A 22,526-nucleotide genomic window follows, 5' to 3' on the forward strand; every position below is an offset into this window, starting at 1 on the left:
TTTTGGAAACACGCCCAATGGAAACAGTGCGAGAAAAAGAAAGAGGGAGTCCTGCCTCTGAAGTGCAAAATTTAAGAGCTACGGACCTTCTAAACCAGAAGGTATGTGCGAGTACTCAGGAGAAAAAAGGAGATTCAAAAGCCAATATACTAGTGGCACTTCCAGAGATTCTTGCGCAGGTACTTCAAAGATTGGGACTGGGTCAACAGAACCTTTAGGCAAGGTGAAATAAACATCACGAGCTGGAACACACATGGAACAAATTCTTTTGCAGCAAGTAGCAGAAAGAATGCTCTTTTTTCCAATTCTGATATCATTTTACTTCAAGAGACGTGGCATACCATCCAATAGAAATTGAAGGCTTTACTACATTTACTGTGCCAGCAACTCAAAAATCAAAAGGTCGACCATCTGGAGGGCTACTACTTGGTGTCAATAACTCTTTGAGTAAAGAGGTCACGCTCTTACATAGAGAACGGGATGGCATTCTGGCATGCAAAATAAGAGTGCAAACAACAGAGGGACATCTACATCTCATATTAATAAACGTCTACTGGGACCAAGCTCGAATTAGTCTTCAAAATGTTCATACGTTGCTAACCTCAGTACTGGAGAAGATCAAATTACATCACGGAGAGGCCAGTGTGATCGTTGGAGGTGACTTGAATGCACAATGTTTCACAACACAGGACCCCACGAATAACTTAAAATGGGCCAAAAAATTAAAGGCTGGAATGCAATGGGTAAATTACTTAAATTTTTGCGGACTTTACATGCTAAATGGCTCGGTACAAGGAGATAATCCATCAAGACCAACATGGCAGCGAGGTAACTCCTTCTCCACAATGGATTACCTTTTTGTCTCAGAAGAGTTACAAGCGAAGGAAATAGTATTGGAGATCAAATGGGGAGAAGGGAGTGATCACGCTCGATTAAAAGCTAGTCTTCAAAACGTCAAGAAAAAAGATCCGGCAAAGTATGCTCACGACCTACTCGTGACTAAAGGCAAAGTAATACTGGCAACGTACAAGAGAGAGGGAAAAAAGCGAAATGATGAATTGAACCATATTTCCCAGAAATAACAAAAGGAAAACTGCAGGCCTGAATGCTTTAAGTCCTTTATTTGGTCTGTCCACCCGCCAAATCCAGGAGCACTGAAGAAAATAACCCATCATCACCACTCATTTGATGAAGAAACTTGGGAATGGAAAAAGATCCTAAGGAGAGAATGCAGACAAGTGAAGAAAAATATCACAAATCAAACAGAACAAAGAGGAGATTTGCAAAAACTCAAAAGAGATTATAAGCAATGGTCAAGAGAAAGAAAAGCACTGAGAATATAAGAAGATAATGAACAGATGCTTTCAGACCTTTTTGAAAATAGCACATGGAATGTTTGATCAATTATAAACAAAGTGGCGAAGAAAACAGGCGTCAACAACATCCAATGCAATTTGGTAACTGAAAAGAGCTGGACAGATTACCTAATCAAGAACATTAAAAACACATCAGAATTCAAAGGAGGGGAGTAGGAAACCGCACAATGGGAACTCAAATATGACACAAATCTACTAGAAGAACTCATTCTGAGTGCTTCCACATCGAAGGCAGCAGGTCCAAATGGACTAACTTTCCAGGTCTTAAAAAAAATGCAAAAACATGGGCAAATCTCCTCTATAATCTCTTTAATGAAACAATAGAGTCAAAAAGATTTCCTGCTTTATGGAAGCAAGCAGTTGTTATACCATTCTTCAAGGGGGCAATAGATCACAACCAGAGAATTATCGACCAATCGCCCTCCTTGATATTGAAAGCAAAATGTTCATGCAAATCCTTTAGTTAGAATTAGATGATTGGGCTAAAACATCAAATGTCCTATCCAAATTCCAAACAGGGTTTAGACGTGGAATCTCCACAATATTAAATGGTCTAACATTGAACCTACTAGCAGAATACTCTGAAGAACATGGGTAGGGCCCGATATATGGAGCCTGGATAGATTTTTCGAAGGTTTTCGATTTAGTAATAAGAAAGAAATTGTGGGCTAAACTGAGGGAGTGGGGACTAACCAGAAGCCTGCTGTCAAAACTGATCGAGCTACACAAGGACATTTTGTTGAAGGTAAGATTGGATGAGGCTGGTCATCTTAGTGTTAATTAGTGTTAAGCAAGGTGTGAGACAAGGATGTCTGGGAGCACCATTTTTTTTAAATCTGTATCTGTCAGACCTGGGGGCCTTTCTGCAATCCTGGGCAATGGCGAGCCCAAAATTAAGCTCCACCAAAATTGTTTGGCTCGCTTACGCAGACAACATAGTCGTATTTGACAGAACAGCAAAAGGACTACAACATCTACTGAATGGCCTAAGTGCATATACCAAAATGAATAGTCTTCAAATAAATCCTAAGAAATCTAAAATCTTAGTGATGAAACATCCGGCAAAGCACATCAAGTATGGGAATGGTTCTACGAAGGAGAGCCAATTGGGAGAACAGAAGAGCTAGTTTATCTGGGCTATACGGTATTCTCCTCACCCTCAGCTAACAAAGTGGAAACAGAAATGAAACAGAAGGTTGAGAAATCAGTGTCACAAATGAAAAAAAAATATCCTATGACCTCTGTAAATTTTCAATTCTTCCGCTAGTAAAGTTTTACGCCGCAAAAATTATTCTGGTGCTTCTTTATGGCTTGGAGGCACAACCGATATTGTGGGACATAGACTGGCAAAAAGTGGAAGGCCAGCTTTGGAAAAGATCTCGGGGATTGCCTAACTGCCTCCCTATGCCTGTCCTAGGGTTTGAACTTCGTTTAAAATCATTAAGGCAGCAAGTAGGATGGAGATTGCTTTCATTATACAGGCTGATAATCCCTAAAAAAACTCACTTTATGAGGACATAAATTTGCAGCTCCAATTGGACAGATCTAAGATGCTCCGACAACTGGAAAAAACAGTTCTGGGCACCTTGGCTGAAGCTGATTCAACGCTGGAAACCTTGGAAGAAAACCCTCTGAAGGCAAAGAAAGAAACATACACAATGGACTGGATCAAAACAGGGATAGAAATGTGGCTTTCAAAACCAAAGAATGGCTTTTTAACTGTAGAAAAAAAGTTGGGAGAATTGCCAAAGTACTTACGGAAACATCCTGATCGAGATTCTAGAAATATATTCTTTAGAACACGATTAAACCTAATTCACACAGGTGAAATTTTAAGCATTAGAGACCAAAAACACAAAGCTATCATTCTCTGTAAAACATGCAGAGATACAAAAAAACTAAATCTGCAACATCTGCTTCGAGACTGTGCAGGACCATGGGAAATTAGAATCATTTATTTTTCCAGGTTTGTAAATAGGGTGGAATGCTTAGGCTCAGAACATTTTTGGAATCTCTTAATTTCAGGGTACAACACTGCTCTAACAATTGCAGTAGGACAGGTCCTAATAAAGATTGGCCTGCTATCCATGGAAACTAATGAGAATGATGACAGCTGTCGTAAAGAGATGTATGAGAAAGTGGGGGGGTTGAAGAAACTAGTAATTCGATGGTTTCCTTTTTTCCCCTTTTGATTTTGATTTAGAAAAATTGGATCTTGAGTAATTGGAAATCTTGAGTAGGACCTGTTGGACAGAATAAGAACCTGAATTTCAATCTCTTTTTTCCTTTCAGAGGGCTTGACACGTTTGTATGGTATATATTTTAATCGTAAAGATGATACATTGTTTTTATTGTAAAGGTCTAATATGATCAAAACAAATTAAAAAAAAATGTGAACAACTTATAATTGCCTCAGTGCATTTCACCAGTCTCAGAGGGATTGAAACAAATTCCAGTTTCTTTATGCAGTGTATTCTCTTTTGGCCTCACAGTGTATAGCACACAAGTTGTGAGTAGATACATTGAGATCAGAGGCTGAAACTTTAGATAAAGGATGCTGATATAGAATGTTGGGTAGCCAGATATAGCACTAGTTTGCAGTCTCCTTCCACAGGACATTGCCCTATTAAGGAAAAACAGAAGCATCATAGCAATTAATAATGCCCGTTGTAGTTGATTGACATGCACGCATACATGATTTGGCACCTCACATGTTGCCTTACCAATATAGACTGCTGAACATGCCCAATTACAAGTCACCGTGCGAAGGTAGATGAGCAGGAAGTCACTATCCAAGTGCTCAGAGTGGTAAGGTGGGTGTACAAGCCAAGGCTAAACCAAGGCTACACCTTCTAATCCTGGTCTAACACCACATTTACCACTCTGGGCCTTTGCACTGCAAATTTGAGGAAGATAGGGGGTAGGGATCACAATGTGCGATCTGTCTCTACAAAGCCCTTGAATAAAATAAAATAAAGGCTATCATTTGCCATGAAAGGTGGATGCTAAAAGGGATGGTTGAGGCAAAGTTAAGGTCAGGACTGCCCGAACCCCTACCTGCAAATGCACAAAGATCTTAATGCCTGATGAGCAGTGTTTTGTTTTTTTGTGGGGGGGCACTGATGTTCAGCATCCTCCCTTTACCCCAGAGCATTTTGCCTGCATTTAAAAAAAACCTTGCTAAATGCCCTTCAATTCAATTGCTATGGAAAGTTTACATTTAAGGCATGGATTAATACCTTATTGGGCATCAAGGGCACTAGAAAGTGTAAAGGCAGGAATTAAATAAAGAGATTTGTGGAGGTGCTTTGCAGGATCCATTATTTAATGTGGTTTATTTCTTTCGTTTTTCTTATTTTTGAGGTGAAAGTATGCTATAGATGTTTTGTTTGCAGTTCGATATTAATATAACATGCTTTGTTGGGCCGGTATTACTTACTCTTTACAGTTGATGTGTCCCAAGACAACATGCGCCAACATTCATTTGGCAAAAATATGAAAAACCTGACTGTTGTGGTACTTGTGTGAAGAGATTGTAAACATCTACCCACAAATGGAACCCAGAAATATATTTGTTCACATGGACTCAACAGTGAAACACTGTTTGAGATGACTTTATGCAGGAAGAACTGGGCAGAATCAGTACATTGTCAGAAATACAACAGGGCAACGATAAAATTACCTAGTATGAATTTATAGTAGTGTTTATAATTTTACAAAGCCGTTTGTGTGGAGGATTGAACCCACAGCTCCAGGTGGGAGTTGCAGGGGAAGGTTTGTAAGGTCTTTTCCACTAATTCTCTGGCATTAATGCATGCCTGAATGCTTGTGTGTGCCTGAGCCTCCCTCATGTTACAGCTAATCCCACCAACAAACGAAAAGGCAACTTCTGTGCTTTACTGAGGCTGATCAACTCTTTCCCTCACTAGAAATGCCAATGCAGGTTATGCATTCTGAGGTGATGAAACATATGAGAAGTGGGTAGCTGCTCATTTTGGGGGACTTTAGGGAACCATTAATTAAACCCAGAAGCCTGGGCCAAAATACACTTTTTGTATACTGACTAGAGCTTAAATTATCACTTTCGCAAAATGAAAATCAATTAAAAGTGCATTGATTGTCTAGTCAGTTCCCTTTGGCAGTATTGTATCCAGTTACTGCTCCCATGTCATCACCCCACCCCTGACATCAAACATCAAAGATACAGAGCTTTGGGGAGGTAATATAGAAAGAGCTTTGATTTATTTCACGGGAACCTCTATGGCCTACAATGCCTACAATGTCCTACAATTAAAACAAATTATAATAGCATGAATGAACTCTTACGGACCAATAAAACCAAACATTGCCTACTCTTTACAGAAAATATTGATAATATGAACAAGTTTACAATGTATCATTTTACATATATTCATACATATTATACATTGTTATACTTAGGATACAAGCTTGGTTTTAGCCAGAGGTCAAAAAAATGTAGCAAAGATCTTATGCTACACATCATCAACACAGCCATCCACCTGGCCACCAAAATAGCAGAAGACCTTCACCAAGATGAACACTGTTTTGGGAAAATCCCTTAGTCACTGATTCAACTAATACACTAGAAGCTATTAAGAGGGAAGTTTGAAGAACTTCAAAAATGTAACTCAGTTAAAAGCAGAAAAACAAAAAAGAGAAGTTGCAGCCTTTGCAAAAGAAAAACTGTACCCTTAGCTTGTAGACTACATCTCTAACCCACAACAACCTTCTGTGGGAAGGCCCCTTGCTAACAATGGCAAGAAACCTTTGGTCATTTTCTCAGACTTTAGTTCTTCATTTGTTGACAGATAATCACTATTTTTTAGGAAATCGCCAAACACATGCACATCAGCCACCACCCCTAAATTCATCTACAAATGAAGACAGTCAGGAAATGGTCTGCACCAGGAGATGATTCTGCCACAGATAGTATCTCCCATTTGCAACCTATTCCCATTCAAACTCACTAACTGTAAGTCAGTCTTGATGAAAGCTCTATCTTTTGTTCCTACACTGTCTGTGACTGAATTACAAAGATCTGAAGGTGCGTATGCACCATAAGACGTATTACCTTTTCCTGTCACCACTTACTCCAGAGTCATAGAAAAACTCAGACAGCTCATATGACATTATTGGTCTAGTTTATCTTTGACCACACTCATGGCATCTAAATACATGTTTGCCCTAAAACAGGCTCAAAATACAATACAAACTGGTTCACGCACACACAAAATGCTCAATCCCCAGCTATATTGAAGAAACTTTGGGTCTCAAAACACGAAGTCCAGCAGGAAATTGTTCATGTGGCCACTGTAGAGCCTGCAACTTCATCATTTTACCCCTCCCACCCAATTCACGAACGACAATGTCAAGTGGCAATGCAAACAACTAATAACATATTTTGTTTTTTGAACCAATAACATTAGTCTGTCCTATTTTAGGAGTGACTATCTGTGTTCAACACTGAAATGCTTGAACTTTATAAAGAAGAGTTAACATTTTCTTCAACATCCTCATGAGGAACATGACAATAATAGTATATTAGATAGCATATAAATCCAAACTGGGAAAAAATAATAATAAACAGACACATTACATTCTTTTAATATGTAGTTTCACCCCAGCCTTATGTGTAAAACTACAAGCTTAACACGTTTGGTCACATGACCTGCTTCAGAAGTTTTTTGCAGGCTAAAAAAGGAAAAATATGGGATCAGCTACAACACCTGTTTTTTTTTTTATTTACTACATTTTTGTTATAAAACATTTTTAATGATTTTTTTATTTTGTGAAAAAAGCACCCCTAAACCCCTATGTAAGTAATATTTAGTACCTACATTTTTATAAGATGATCTTCAACCTATATGGTTGTCTCCCTGGAGGAAAGAGGCAAAGAGATTCAATGACAGTGTGTACCTTCATTGTAAATGTTTCATAACAAAGAGAGGTCAAAATAATCCTCATCATATGGTTTTGAAGGAAAATGTTATTACCAAGATGAAGAATCAAATCTTCAAAGATTTTCTATCTGTAATGTAGAAGGAAATGGCAGTCTAGTAGTCAAATGAAGACAATCAAGTTTACTGAGCTCCTGAAAGTTTAAATGCCCCAAAAAATATATTATGGAATCCCTTTGGAAATCCTTACCAGTTCATAGACCAACCTTATAATATCTACTCGGATTATTTTGGGAGGTTTGTGTTTCTAACCTCTCAACAATATCATCTATTGATAATTCTTCCTTAACTTCTCAGTACGGCACCAGTTATTTTTCTTGCAATATGTTTCTTAACCTCCAACAACAGTTTGTCCATGGGTATCTCTTCTTCCCATTTTTCTCTGGATACTGCTTCAAATAACACAGTCACTGTTACATCTGTTTCCTCATCCTAAAATCCACCGTCACCTGATACTGACAATCTTGATAAGGAGTCAGCTAACTTATTACCCAACCCCGGTTTATACTCCACCTCAAAATCCTAATCATGTAGTCTTAATGACAATCCTGCTAGGTGTAGGGCGGCTTTATACATTCCCTCCACTGTTCACAACTCCACCATGGTTTGTGATCTGTATTTATTGTAAAGTAAATTTCCCACACATCCTAACTGAAATGGTTGACTCCCCACATGCACACCAACATCTCCTTCTGTTTTACTGAATTCTTTGTCTCTGTTTCGGACATCACTTTAGAAGAAATACATATGACCATATCTGATCCTTCTACTCTCTTGGATAACAATGCTCCCAGTCCTCAGCCACTGGCCTCCACTGTAACTTTCATTGATTTTTCCCATTGAAACATATTTCATCTTTAATGGTGTCCATTGCATTTTCACTCTCTGTTGACCACTCAAAACGTATGCCCTTTTTTCATCAGTATTCTAGGTTATGTGAGACTCACAACAAGTTTTACAAACCTGTTGTACTACTGTGCCAGGCCTAAGAATGATCTCAATTCATCCTTGTTAGTTGGCGTGGGGACATTTTCTGTTGCTGCAACTGTATCATCCTTTGGTTCATAGCTGTGCCCACTTACTACATGTAGGGATGCTACTTCTGCTTCCCTGAATCTGCATTTGCTTGCTTCTATCTTTAGTGCCCTTTCCAACAATCTGTCCAAAAATACTTACAGCCTAATATCATGTTCCGAACTTACTCTACCATATACTAAAATATCATCTTCGTACTCCATGGTTCCTGACAACCCCTTCAATACGGACGTCATAATCCTCTAGAACACAGTAGCTGCAGAAGCAAGCCCAAAAGGCATCCTGCTTTATTGAAATAGCCCTGTCAGCATTATGAATGCTAGATTCAAAAGCTAGGGCTCCTGGTTGGGAGCCTATTCTACCCAGGAAGGTTAGTAGTGAACAATAATTACAATTGAATAGGCTCAAGAAAAATAGGTGCTCTCAGAATACTCCTGCTTTTTGTCAACCTCTGCATAAAGAAAGAATAAATCTATTCAAGCTCTGTTGTAGAATCAATCTTATTCTTTATCATGAAGTTCACATGAGAGTAGCAAACATATAGACATTTGGACATTTATAACATCACATAAACATTTTAAAAAAAAACAAGTCATTTTCTCTGTGTAAAGCAGCATAAATACACTGCAGTTGGGGATAGTGCATCTACACCATGGTGTTTCAGCCATTTCTAGGTGGGCTTAGTTTGCCACATCTGGTGTACGGCCTTCATCAAGACGGCGGTCTGTACTGTATGATGTCTGCGCTATGGGTGTATTAATTCCACAGGTTCTGTTGTTTAGAAGATATATAAGCCACAAGGGCAAATCTCTGTATGCTCCTCTCAGCCGGAGGTGAAATCTCACTTTTAAATGCGCCTAGTTTCTTTTTTCTTTCAAGTGGCCCCGCGGGCAAAAACCTGTCAGAACTTGTGTTCTATCCTATTTCAGTTTTTACAACCAATATGCATTCTGAGCCTGAATTGTCATCCTGAACCATGGACACACTGTTTTTGTTCCAGCAAACAACTCCAAAATATCCCTGCCTGTTGCAGCAAGTGCAGATTAGGTTCTTTGCTGTGCAATACCTTCAGCTGGTGTAGTGTCTTATATTGCCGCATCTATAGCACCTATTATTTCCGTTGTCACCCTCCACTGTTCTTTTGTTGTAGGATTGTCTTCTGCTGTCCTTATCAAGTTGTCATAGCTGAATGCCTTTCTTCATCTCCCTGTCCTTTGTTGCTGTTCCTTTCTATTCTTCCTTCCTTATGACATAAACTTGTGGGATTCCCTCACTACCTTTATTCATTTTGTTTCTTTCCTGGAATACTTCCTTTTTCTGTTCTTTTAGCTCTCTCGAACACAGCTGGGTATGCTCAATTTTCTGTCTTCAATTGCAATGGTTTCTTGCAGCGATGGGTACCCAAACAACCACGGTCTTTATTGCACTATGAAATTATTTGTGTGGACTATGATTTGCTCCCTTGTTAATTCTTTGGTGGTGATCCTGGCACCGAATGTACATGTCGAAGCTAGAGTTTTTAGAGCGGAGACAGACATATTATTCAACCTTTTCCTCCTCATGTTGTGTTCTGGATTAAAATTAAATCTGTCAATTAACACATTCATTTCTTCAGTAAATTATGTGTCAAGTTGTCTGGTCATCCTCTCATGGTTATCCATGTCTCCATCTTCTGCTTCTGGCAGTTCTTTGTATTTATGCAGAAAAAAAAGAAAAGAAAAGAAAAGGACATAAAGTGACACCAAGAGTGTGAGTAGCTGTAGATAATGGGAGAAGAGAGGCAGGAACAGATAAGGGGGAGGAATAGTGGAGGCAGGAACAAATAGGGCTTAGATTTCCGTAGGGTTAGATTGGTGGAAATTAGAATGCATACAGACTTGGATGGAAGAAAGACTAGCAGAAACAGTAGAATGAAGGATATCAGAGAAATAAGAAAAATAAAAATATATGTAAGTTGTTGGCATAGACATGGGATGAGAGATTGAAAGAAGCAATGAGGGTGGGTAGAGGCTGTGAAGTTGGCATCATGGAAGGAGACACAAACAACAGATTCAATGTATAACAAAAATGTTTTTATGAAAGAAAATGTCAGGATGGTGGAAGTCCTAACCTGCCCTATGCTAAGGTGGTATTTCTCTACCTAAAGAAATGAAGGATAGTCTGTGTCAGTAAGATCAACTGAAAGGTCTATCTGTGTCCAAAATGTATACTTGCCCTCAAAACTAAGACAAAACAATGTGTAGGGTTGTCAACCATAAACTAAACAGTGTTCCAATAGTACAATTCTGAGCTATGTCCAGCTCAGGCTTACTCTTCGGCCTCTTTTCCCCAAATGTCAACCAGTTCAATAATGTTCAATGTAGCTTCTTCTGGACTTGAATTAACAAAGTTCCAGACCTTTGTGAATGTCAGGATGCAGCACGTCTCAGTGTTCCCTTCCCCAAGTTCAATATCAAAAGATGATACAGAAACAGGAAGTATCATGAAGCTTTGGCTTCAAAGGTGTTTCAAATTTATTTCACAACTCAGGGTTCCATCCCCAAGTTTGATATGCACAAATGATAGTTTTCCTTTTGACACAACAGCAAACTTCCTTCTTAGAATATAGGGGTTCTCTGGTTTTGGCGCAGGCGTCAGACCACACAGTCCTCGAGTAGTTCGATATTCATTCAAACAAGTGATTTCTCAAATTTGGCTCCACAACTTTAATATACAAGCGATTTCTTAACCTTGAGTCCATCTCTGCACTCAGAGTCCTTCATTCAACTTAGTTTCCTATTTGCTTTCAGTTCATTGTTCAATATTCAGCAGTTTGGTTATTTGCATTCATTTTGGTATTCAATGTTAGCAATGGTGCTGTTTCATGCAGTTTAATATTGAAAACAAATAGTCTTGCCTTTCCTTTCCCTTCAGTGTTCAATATGTGTAGGTTTTGCTTATTTTATTCAGTTCGGTATTCAATACATACAGCTTAGCCTTTTTCATTCAATTCAGTATTCAATAAATGCAACTTTGCTTGTTTCATTCAATTCGGTATTCAATTAGTGCAGTTTAGCTTGTTATATTCAGTTTGGTATTCAATAAGTGCAGTTTTGCTTTTTTCAATCAAGTTGTTATTCAGAAAATGCAACTTTGCTTGTTTCATTCAATTTGGTATTCAATATGTGCATCTTTGCTTTACCTTCATGAGCCACTACTATATTCAAGATCCCTTGGAGCGCCGCAATGGTTCCAGTATCCCCAACACTTACCAGGACACAGCAGCTCCTCTTGAAGGCTTTAACCCAAGCGGGAAAGCCTGTTCACCGGGTACTTCCTTCAGCACATGCTCGATCCAATGCGCAACTCCGCCTCCACTCCACCTCAGTGCCTGCTGCCCGCCTTCCCTTTTGAGAGTTATATGTCCTGTACCATCCCACCAGCAGGACTCCTGAGATCTTGGTTGGTGTCTCAGCATCTCGGCTTCTTGCACTCTTGCACAGATCCTTCTGCTGCGTCTTCCTCTTCTCCTGCTGCTCTGATGTGCTTCTGCATTCCACTTCTTATACATATGTGCTCCTTTAATGGGCTGCTGGTGTATTCCATTAATTAATGCTGCCTGGCTCTGATTTAAAGGACATGCCTAACATTCATAGAGTGGGGAAAGTGTGTAATGCTCATAACTCTCAGTTGTTTCTTCCTAGTCTCAGTGGTGTTAGGTACTCCAAGAGTGGAATAAATGGGAATCGCCTTATAATGACCCACCCATAAAGGTCAGGGGAGGGTTTGGTAGGTTGTCACTCGAATGAAGGGATACTGTGTTTTGTCCCAAGGTACCTCATCCCCAATCCTTCCCCTCCTCTTTCTAACATGTCTGGTGTGATAATATATCCTATGCTTCTCAGAGATAAGGGACCATGGTAACGTATATCCCGTAACCACTTCTGGAATAGGGGTTCCCTCCTGAAAGGGGGATGTGGAATACTGTGTGTTACCTAATGGCATCCCACCTCCAATCCCCAAGGATGCTCCATCCAGGTGGTCCTCCCTCGCTTGTCCACCCCCCCAGCGGCAAGATCCAAAATCAATGGCCTTTCCCTGGCCACCTGCATAGAGCGTCCAAGGAGAAAAGACGTGAGAATACCTCAGGTTTCTCACATGGTGCAGATACAATAGTAAATAGAAGTGCCCAAGAACAACATCCTGGGACACCTTATACTTAGGGGCAAGGGTCCTAATTTCAACCAGCACAAGGTACAGAATAAGTTTGGTCAGTAAGGTAGGAGAAAAACAGAGCCAACGGACATCACGAGGCAAGGGAAGAGAGGAGAGTAGGGGGGGGTTACCATGTCATAAAAACACAGATAAATCAAGGAGGATGACTACAGAAGAGTGTTTATTGTAATGAGCAGAGAGTGTGGAATTAGGCTCATGAAGAAGAGCAGTTCAGCAGACTGGGAAGGGTGAAAAAGAAGAAGTAATGAAATGCAAATGTAAGTAGGAAGAGACTTGGGTATAGACAGCCATTAAAGTCGTTTAGAGAGAAAAGGATGAAGAGAAGTAGGCTGCAATCTACCAAGCCGTCTGCCATTTATTTCAGTATTAAGATGATGATTGTATGTTCGAAAGAAAAGCTATGTAGGATCAAGAAAGAGACAGATTCAAGAGGAAGATCGGGGATAAATTGAGGGTAGATGGAAGGATCAGCCAATAGGATAGATTCTACATCCTGCATTAATACCGCAGCACAACATACATCTCATTGGGAAACCTGTTTTACTAAAGCAAATGGTTTCATTCTGTATCTCCAGCAACCACAACGATGCACAATGTTTACATAGCAAAAATAGGATGTGTACTCACCATTATTTTTCAAAATGGACGTGCTCCCAAACTGATACTAAAAAGGACTACTTTTTCAAAAGAGCAACGTTAAACTGCAATCCCTAGCCAAAACGAACAAGTTAAGTTTCTTAAAGAGAAATCCTGAAACAGTGCGTGCTATGAAGGTATCCAAAACATTGCAGTAATTAAGGCACAAATACACACACTTGCCCCAATCATGACCAAAAGGTGAAGCATACCCTTCCAACCAGAATACAAGTTATTATTATTTTTTTTTTATGCAAAAAAAGCAAATGAAACATGTGAGGAAGACCTCAGCCTAGCTTTAGGGTTGAACAGCGGGGTTCTGAAATGGGTCGGGTGCTTCCCCAAGTTAGAAGATGCTGGGATGCAAAGAGTACCCCCAGTGTCTCGGCTCAAAGGTATGGTACACTCAGAAGAACTTCAGCCCCCAGTAAGCACCATTTCTTTTATCAAGGTTCCATAAGCTCCCGAGCACATGCCACAAAACGCTCAAAGAGAAAGTTACAGCTCTACCTGACCATGTACACAGGACCCAAGCAAGAACAGGCAGCATAACCCACGGCAAACATGTCCAGGCCATCCAGAGGAGGGTAGCCCAAAGAAAAGGGGCATGCTATTATAAAAGCCACAGCCCTCAACATAAAAGGTAGTAGAAGAAGACGTTTTTTCAAGATCGAATTAAATATGTCTTTCAAATGTGATAATATATATGATAAAGTACCCCCATCAAATATTGTAAGGGTGTGGCAAGTAACAGAGGGGTTCCTGACCAAATAGAAGTAAGTGGCCAAAGGCAGACTAGAAATTGAGAAAATGGGTACTTACATGTTATTAACAATTAATCTTATATTACGTTTTAATTGGTTTATTATTTTTATGTCGCTATGCAAATATGGGACTTTTAGGTTGCCGTTGCTCATTTTAATAAAATGTTGTATGCATCGTTTAAATTCCATGGGAATCTTTTTTATGATAATTTGTTTGTCATTACATTCAAACCATGCGTAATTTTGTTTTACATGTTATATGATAGCCACTGTTTGTGGTGTTTCCATTGTAATAAATAATACTTTCAGTTTTATGACTTCAAGAAATAGACACTAATGAATGTGCACAGTTTGTAAGTAGTGTATTTAATTTTACACCATGTGCTCTATATCTTAGATATATAAGGAAACATCAGTTTGAATGATGTCAACTTGAATACTTTGCCTGATTGGTGGATCACATGGTGCAGAAGTGTTGTTTGTAGGACTCTTTATAAACACATTTTTCAATGGTATGTTCTTAACATTTCAAGTAAGTAAGAACCTTTTACATGGAGCCTCCTGTCACACTCCTCAAAGATGCTGATCTAGGAATCCAATAATATGCGGGCAATACTCAATTGTGCTTGGAGGTAAATAGCCCAAAGGACATCAGTCATCTCCGCGATTAGCAAGCCATCATTCAGTCCTGGATGAAAACCCCAAACTTAACCCAGCCAAGACCAGATACATCCTCATTGTTTACCCCAATAATAAACAACTTGTCCAACAATGGCTCAATGATGTGCACCTAGAAGGAGTTGTATCTTCAACTCTCAAATACCGCAAAATCCTTAGGCTTCGCAATTGACAGCAGCCTGTCCTTCCAGAAAAATGTAGCTAAGAAGGTACAAATAGCCTGGCACCAAATCTCCACTCTTTGCAAAATCAAACTCCTTAACCTGCCTTGGCACTTCTTTTACTGTGATACACGCATTTGTGGTCTCATACATTGTTGGGGCAATTCACTCCTGACAGGCCGTTCACTAAAAGCAGCCCACCATGCAGCAGCACATCATATTACAGGTGCACAGAAATATCACTGAATCATTCCCGTCCTACGCACCCTACATTGGCTTCCTCTCCAGGGCAGGATACTGTTCAAGACTGCATTTATCATCTACAAAGCAGTTATGAGTAGCAAAGCAGCATACCTAGTGTCTATGCTACACATTTCTGGTGGCTCATTCTCTTCATCTAGCAAATCAATCAACTGGCTCGAATCACAACTAGTCCACAAAGATAGAACCCACAAACAATTCTTCTCTTGTCACACACCCTCCTTCTGGAACACAATTGTGTATTCGCTCGGAATGCCTCCAGAATTCTTCAGTTTCCCAAATCTCTCGAAAAGTAGATATTTCAACAATAGTTGATCGTGGACTAATTCCAATAGGTGCACAGTGTGAAGGCATCATAAAGGAGGACACATACAACAGATTCTAGATAGTAAATAATCAACTTTATTAACTTAAATGTGGAGAAAGGAGATGGAGAAAGGCCTAATTTGCCCTATGCTAAGGTGGGATTTCCCTACCTAAATAAAACTAAGGAAAGTCTGAGTCAAATAGATCGACTTAGAAATCTGTCTGTGTCCAAAACCTATGCTTGTTCTCACAACCATAACCATACAATGTGTAGGGATGGCAGCGACCAAAAGAAAACCAACCAGTTTTTCACACAAAGTCCTGAGTTTCTTCCAGCTCTCAGCTTTCTTCAGCGACATTCTCCGAGTATTAAGCAGTTCAATAAAGTAAAGTCTTAAAGTTCCCTTTCTTAGAGTTTAAAAGCAATTAGTCTTTTCAGATCTCGGGGTCTCCTTCCCCAAGTTAGGACTCGGGGTGCCCTTCCCCTCGTTCCAAGTGATTGAATTCAAACAGCCTTGAAGTGAAATGTTCCTTCAGGGTTCCCTTCCCCAAGCTCCAAGTGCCACACTTCAAAAGAACACACAAACTGTTCTTGTCTTGCACTGTTTCAACATTTCCAGAAACTCACTAGTCGCTGTTTGAAAGTTGTTTCTGCAGTGCAGATCACATTGCCTTCTCTCTTCAGTGTGGGGGCGTCATTTCCTGCCCCTTAAACATGCCTGGGGTGGTCCTCCACCACAGGGGAACAAGCACATTGATTTAGAGGGAAAGCAGCAGCCTCACAGCATCCCTTCCTTCACCTTTTCCATTCTGATCCAGGGAGTCCCCACTGGCACTCCAGGTTGGAGGGTCCTCTGCTTCCTGCACCAGCCTCCTGATCCTACTGTCATTCCCCTTTTTATACTTGGTTGGGCTCCATTTACACACCTACAGTCCTTTAACAGGCTGAAGTTGTGGATGATTGTTCCACTTTGCCTGACCACCATTAAAGGGACATGCCTGACCTTCGCTACTCTTAGCAGGCATCTTCCTCATCCCAGTACGAGAGTGGCAAAAGAGCCTAGTCTTCATTGCTCTTAGCTGCCTCTTCTTCGTCCCAGTACTGCCTTTGCCCTGATGTGGTCTGCAGTGAAGGTTCTGCCTGAAAATACAGGAGGACTGTGTTCAAGACTGACCAACTGGGGTAAGTATCCTCCCTCCACCCCAGTATGATTTCAGTCCCTCTGGCTCCCTCTCCTCACCTTGTGGTAGAATTAGGAGTGTTCTCCGTCCTGCCTTCTTTGCAGTGGTGCGTTGTTCTTCATGGGCGAATGCGGTCCAGTTGCTTCACTGACGCCGGCCCGTTTGATATTGTTCAGGTAGGTCTTATTGCTGATCTTTAGTTTTGTTGCTATCCTGCATGCCTTTCTTTGTTTAAAATGTCTCTTTTTTCTCCCTTAGGTATGCGGAACTTCAGCTCTGCGAACTGGCTTGGTTGAGCCCCACTGGTAAATGATGGTGCAGCGAGTAAGCCGGCTGGGTGGCGTCCCTGTGGATACCAGGTGAGCGTAACACCAGAAGAATTTCTTGTTTTTTCTCAGCAGGGAGGTAATTGGGGGAACTATATGCGAAAACTTTGGAATAAACCGACGATAAAAATTGGTGAATCCGAGCACAATTTGTATTCCTTTTGTTGATGCTGGTGATGGCCATTGAAGGATAGCATCCACCTTGCGTGTGTCCATGTGTACTCCTCGTGGTGTGAGAATGAAGCCCAAGAATTCAACTTGTGTTACATGGAAGAAACACTTTTCTAATTTGACAAACAGCTGATGCTGTCGACGTTTTTCCAAAACTGCTCTTACATGGCTGATGTGGTCCTCCTTGGAAGCCGAGTAAATAAGAATGTCATCTATGTAAGCAAGTGTGCAAACATCCAATAACTCATGAAGCACATCATTCATAACGAAGTGAAAAGCTGCTCGGGCATTACATAATCCAAAAGGCATGATCTGGTATTCGAAAAGCCCATACTTGGTTCGGAATGCCGTCTTCCACTCGTCCCCCATTTTAACTCTTACAAGGTGATAGGCTCCTTGTAGGTCCAGTTTTGTGTACATTTGAGCATTCATTACCTGATCTAGAAGCTCTGGGATAAGTGGCAGGGGGTATCTGTTTTTTACAGTGATTTGGTTAAGCGCTCTATAGTCAATACAAGTTCTTAAGTCGCCTTCTTTTTTTGGTATGAAGAAGAGAGCCGAGGAGGCAAGGGACTCGACGGATGGATAAACCCGTTGGCTAGATACTTATCCTAGTATGATTTTAGTTGCTGGTTTTCCTGCTCCGTTAGAGTTTAAATTCGATTGCAGGGAATTTGGGCTCCGGAAACCAAATCGATTTGACAATCGGAAGGCCTGTGTGGAGGTAGTGTGTTCGCTTGCTCCTTCTGGAAAACATCATGGTAATCCAGATGTTCAGGAGGTAGGGAACCAGAGAGACCCAGAATAGTTTTTGTCTTGGGTTTCAGGTTACAGCATATGTTAGCATACTCTTGAGGGAAGGTCAGAACTTGTTTTCGCCAGTCGATCTTAGGGTTGTGGGTTTCCAGCCAAGGCATTCCTAATATCATATGGAACTGAGGAGCACTGATGCGATCGAAGGAGATGTTTTCTTGATGACCATCCTGACACATCAGCCTTGACTTTCTTGGTATGCTGCATCACTGTTCCGGATGATAACTGAGAAGCATCCACTGCTGTGACGTTTTCTGATTTCAGATTTTGTCGGAGAGGAAGGCCGATTCGTGCAGCCAGATCTTGATCAATATAATTTCCCACCGCTCCGCTGTCAATGTATGCATGCAAGGCATGTACCATTGACGGTTGTTGGTGGTTGCGCAAAAGTACCGGGATGACCAGATGTGAGGTCTGTACAGATTCCTTCTTTTCGCTCGACAGGTGGACCCCTACGTTTGTCAGGCGTTGGAGTTTTCCGGATTTTTGTTCCTTTTCATCATTGCCATGGTCTGTTTCGCCAACTAATTTCTTGGGTGGTTTTACCTGGCATTCTCGGAGGAAATTCCTGCTCTGCCGCAGTATAAAAAGAGCTGTTGTTGTCTTATTTTCTCTCTTTCTGCCTTGGTGATAGGACTCTGTAATCCACCGATCTGCATTGGTTCAGTTTGTTCGTGGGTTTTGGTTTGGTTGACCCGGGGTCGCATATAAACCGACCTCCCTTGAGTTCTTGTGTGATCCTTTTTTCGGTTCTGCAATCTATGGTCGAGCTGCACAGTCATGTTGATGTATTCCGCACAACCCTCAGGGGGATTGACCACTTGGGCTAGAACATCCTTAAATTCCCCACGCAACCCTCAATAAAAGAGTGTGGTCCTCTTTTCTTCTGGCTAATTTGTCTGTGCTACGAGACAATTAAAAGTTGCGATGTAGGTCAGCAGGCCTTGGTTTCCCTGTCTGAGAGACAATAGTTAATTTTCCAGAGCTTGTCCTTGAGTATACCTAGCAAACAATTTCTCCATCTCCCACTGAAATTCCGCAAAGTCTTGAAGTAGTGGATCATCCTGGTTTCATAATGTGAATTCTAACCCGTCTTTATCTCTTTCTCTTGCAGGTTCTATTTTCCAATCGATTGCTCATGGTGGAATGATGTCGGCAAGAAGGCTACGTTCCGGAGGTCTCCAAGTGGATAAAGGATGCCTGGGTCTACGATGATGCTGGCCGTAAGCTGAAAACAGGTAAGGATGTGTTCAGGCTGCGGTAGTTGGAAGCAGGTAAGGATGCGCTCTACCTACGGAAGCTGGAAGCAGGTGTCAGAATTCTTCCTCACAAACTTGACCCCGTAGTGTAGAGGAAGAATTCTTTCGATCAATATGCCTCTCTGAATGTACAAAGGAACATCCAGAAAGATTGATTAACCGAAAGACCGGAATCCTTGGAGACCTCGTGGCTGTGAAGAAAGATACGATAATTAATAGGTGACTTCAATAGCAAACCCAGAACTATAGATTTCTAGTCGGGAGTCATGGAAATGTCACGTAACAGAAACCACTGCGTGAAAAGAACAGAATAACTGAGAAAATAAATGATATAACCAATACCCTAAGTGTTATGTAAACTAAACAGTTGGTATAGGTAGGAATAACCCTTGGACAGCCAATGTGAGGGAAGGTCCTATCTACTAGTATGGATTGAGGTGACCCACTTCCCTGAACAAAGAAAAAATAAGAATGAAGCACTAGTTACCGTACGTGAAGTTACAGGATCCCGCGGTGCAGCTGAGGCTGAGAACTACTAATCCCACGATGCAGCGGAGGCTGGCAGGATCCCGCGGTGCAGCGGAGGCTGACAAGATCCCGCGGTGCAGCTGAGGCTGAGAACTACAAATCCCACGATGCAGCGGAGGCTGGCAGGATCCCGCGGTGCAGCTGAGGCTGAGAACTTCAAATTCCACGGAAGCGAGTTAGAGAAAGAAAGGAAGTCAAAGCACGGAAAATCCGAAATCCAAAAGGCGTAAACAACAAGAGGGTCAAGCACATCAAGCCAAAGTCCAGTCCGAAACGAAAACACAGACGAGCGGTGACAGAACCAGGGGACAGGCAAGTAGCGAATCCAGGGACGAATGCCGTAAGTCAAAAACAAATCAGAAGTTCCAGGTACCAAGGCAGACTAGGGTAATCCAAAAAGCAGGTCCGAACAAAGCGTAAGCAGAATCAACATAGCACGGATCGAAGCAGTAAACCGAAATGCTCAATCAGAAGCACTGAGCATAGGACAGGGCGGAGTTTAAGAAGGGGAAGTCATGTGACTAAGGGTTCCTTCCTGGACGCCGATTCCCTCCCCTTGACAACGGCTTACACCGTTGCCAAGGTAACTTCCAAGCCCTTCTACGTGAGTTCGGTCGGTAAAGCAGGATTCTTTTGCTGCCCTTCCGTCTTACATCAGATTCAGCGAGACGCTTGGTGAACAGCGGGTTTCTTGAAAACCGCTCCCGTGGCGTGACAGTACCCTCCCCAAAAGGTAGACCCCCCTCTCCGGGACGCCCAGAAGTCGGCAATCAAGCGTGGGGCATGGATATGATCCACGGGTTCCCAAGTACGGTCCTCTGGCCCATAACCCTTCCAATCAACGAAATACCATCGAACACCCTTGGAAACCTTAGTAGAGAGGATCTTGTGAACTTCATATTCCTCCTCTCCCTGTATCTGTAGAGGTAGCGGGCGTGAAGGCAGGGAGGTGTTTGGGTAAAAAGGTTTCAGAAGGGACACATGGAATACCGGATGTATCCGCCACTTCAAAGGAAGGCGCAGACGCACCGTCACCGGATTTATTAATGCAGTGATCGAATAAGGACCCACATAACGAGGCAAGAGGGCCCTTCTGCCTGGCAAGTGTAGATTTTTTGTAGATAACCACACCTTCCCACCCACAGAATAGTTAGGGGCTGGAGAACGATGAGCATCAGCATAGTGTTTGGTGCGTACCTGCGCCAGTTCCAAATGACGTCTAACCTGACTACGGATCGACACCAAACGCTCCACACAAGAGGTTGCCGCGGGATGGTTAGAAGGACAAACAGGGGACACCGGCAAAGACCTAGGATGACGTCCAAATAATGCAAAAAAAGGCAAAGACTGAGTAGAAGAGTGCAGAGAATTATTATATGCAAACTCCGCCATGGTAAGGACTGAGAGCCAGTCGTCCTGATATTGATGGGTCAGACATCTTAGGTATTGCTCCATGGTGGAATTCAAACGTTCCGTTTGCCCATCCGTCTGGGGATGATATGAGCTAGAATATCTGTCGTCGATACCAAAAGAGGTAGTTAAGGATTTCCAGAAATGAGAGGTGAATTGTGAACCCCTATCCGAGATGATAATTGAGGGAAGACCAAAGAAACGGAAGACATTCTTTAGAAACAACTCCGCCAACACCGGAGCAGTAGGTATCCCATGACAAGGTACGAACAAGGCTAACTTGGTGAAATAGTCAACGACGACCCAAATGGTATCGAAACCGGACACTGGAGGCAGTTCCACTACGAAGTCCATAGATATCATATACCAGGGCTGGTCTGGTATGGGCATGGATTGAAGCAAACCTACTGGTTTAGCATGGGTGCTCTTACACTGAGCGCAAACATAACAACGAGCGATGTATTCAGGGACATCTTTGCCCATGGATGGCCACCAACACCACCGATGTAATAGATCCATGGTTTTCTTAGTACCAGGATGTGCTGCCACCTTAGAATCATGGCACCAACTAACTGCTTTCTTTCGGGTGTTCTCGTCTGGTAAGTATAACAATCCCTTAACATACGGAAGACCCCTGATAACATCAAGACTCAAACGTTTAACTTCGTCTGAACTTTTCTGCACCCAAACCAGCAGTTCAGAACGAAGACTAGGTTTTAGAGTACAAGCGCATACTACCTGATGGGGTAGTAGCAGCTGCTTCTCGGGTCGGTTCGCAGAAGGAACACCATGCATACGTGACAATGCATCAGCTTTGGTATGTAAGGACCCAGGTCTGTATGTTATGGTAAAGTTAAACATTGCAAAGAACTCATGCCACCTTGCATGTCGAGCCGTGGAACATTTAATTGATTGTAGGGCTAGTAAGTTCTTGTGATCTGTGAATACCTGGACTGGTACCGCTGAACCTAACAAGTGATGCCGCCAGGTCATAAATGCATCCCTGATGGCCAACAACTCTTTTTCTGTTATGGTATAGTTGCTTTCATAAGATGTTAGTTTACGTGAATGAAAAGCGACTGGGTGTAACCCGTGAGTATCTGGGCATACTTGAGACAGGATCGCACCCAGGGCTATGTCAGAAGCATCAGCTTCAACCACAAAAGGAAGAGAAGGATCTGGATGTTGAAGAATGGGAGCGGTTGTAAACGCTGTCTTGAGATTAACAAAAGCATTAGTGCAGTCCTCTTCCCATATAAACGACTTTTTACTGCTTGTGAGAGCAGTTAAAGGAGCCGCCACTGTAGAGAAGTCCCTAATGAATCTTCTGTAGAAGTTTGCAAATCCCAAAAAGGATTGGAGAGCTTTAAGTGATTTAGGTATTGGCCAGTCTAACACGGCCTTGACTTTAGATTGACTCATTTGTA

This window comes from Ambystoma mexicanum, chromosome 6p (assembly GCF_040938575.1).
Source record: "Ambystoma mexicanum isolate Mex_15411 chromosome 6p, UKY_AmexF1_1, whole genome shotgun sequence".
Lineage (NCBI taxonomy): Eukaryota > Metazoa > Chordata > Amphibia > Caudata > Ambystomatidae > Ambystoma > Ambystoma mexicanum.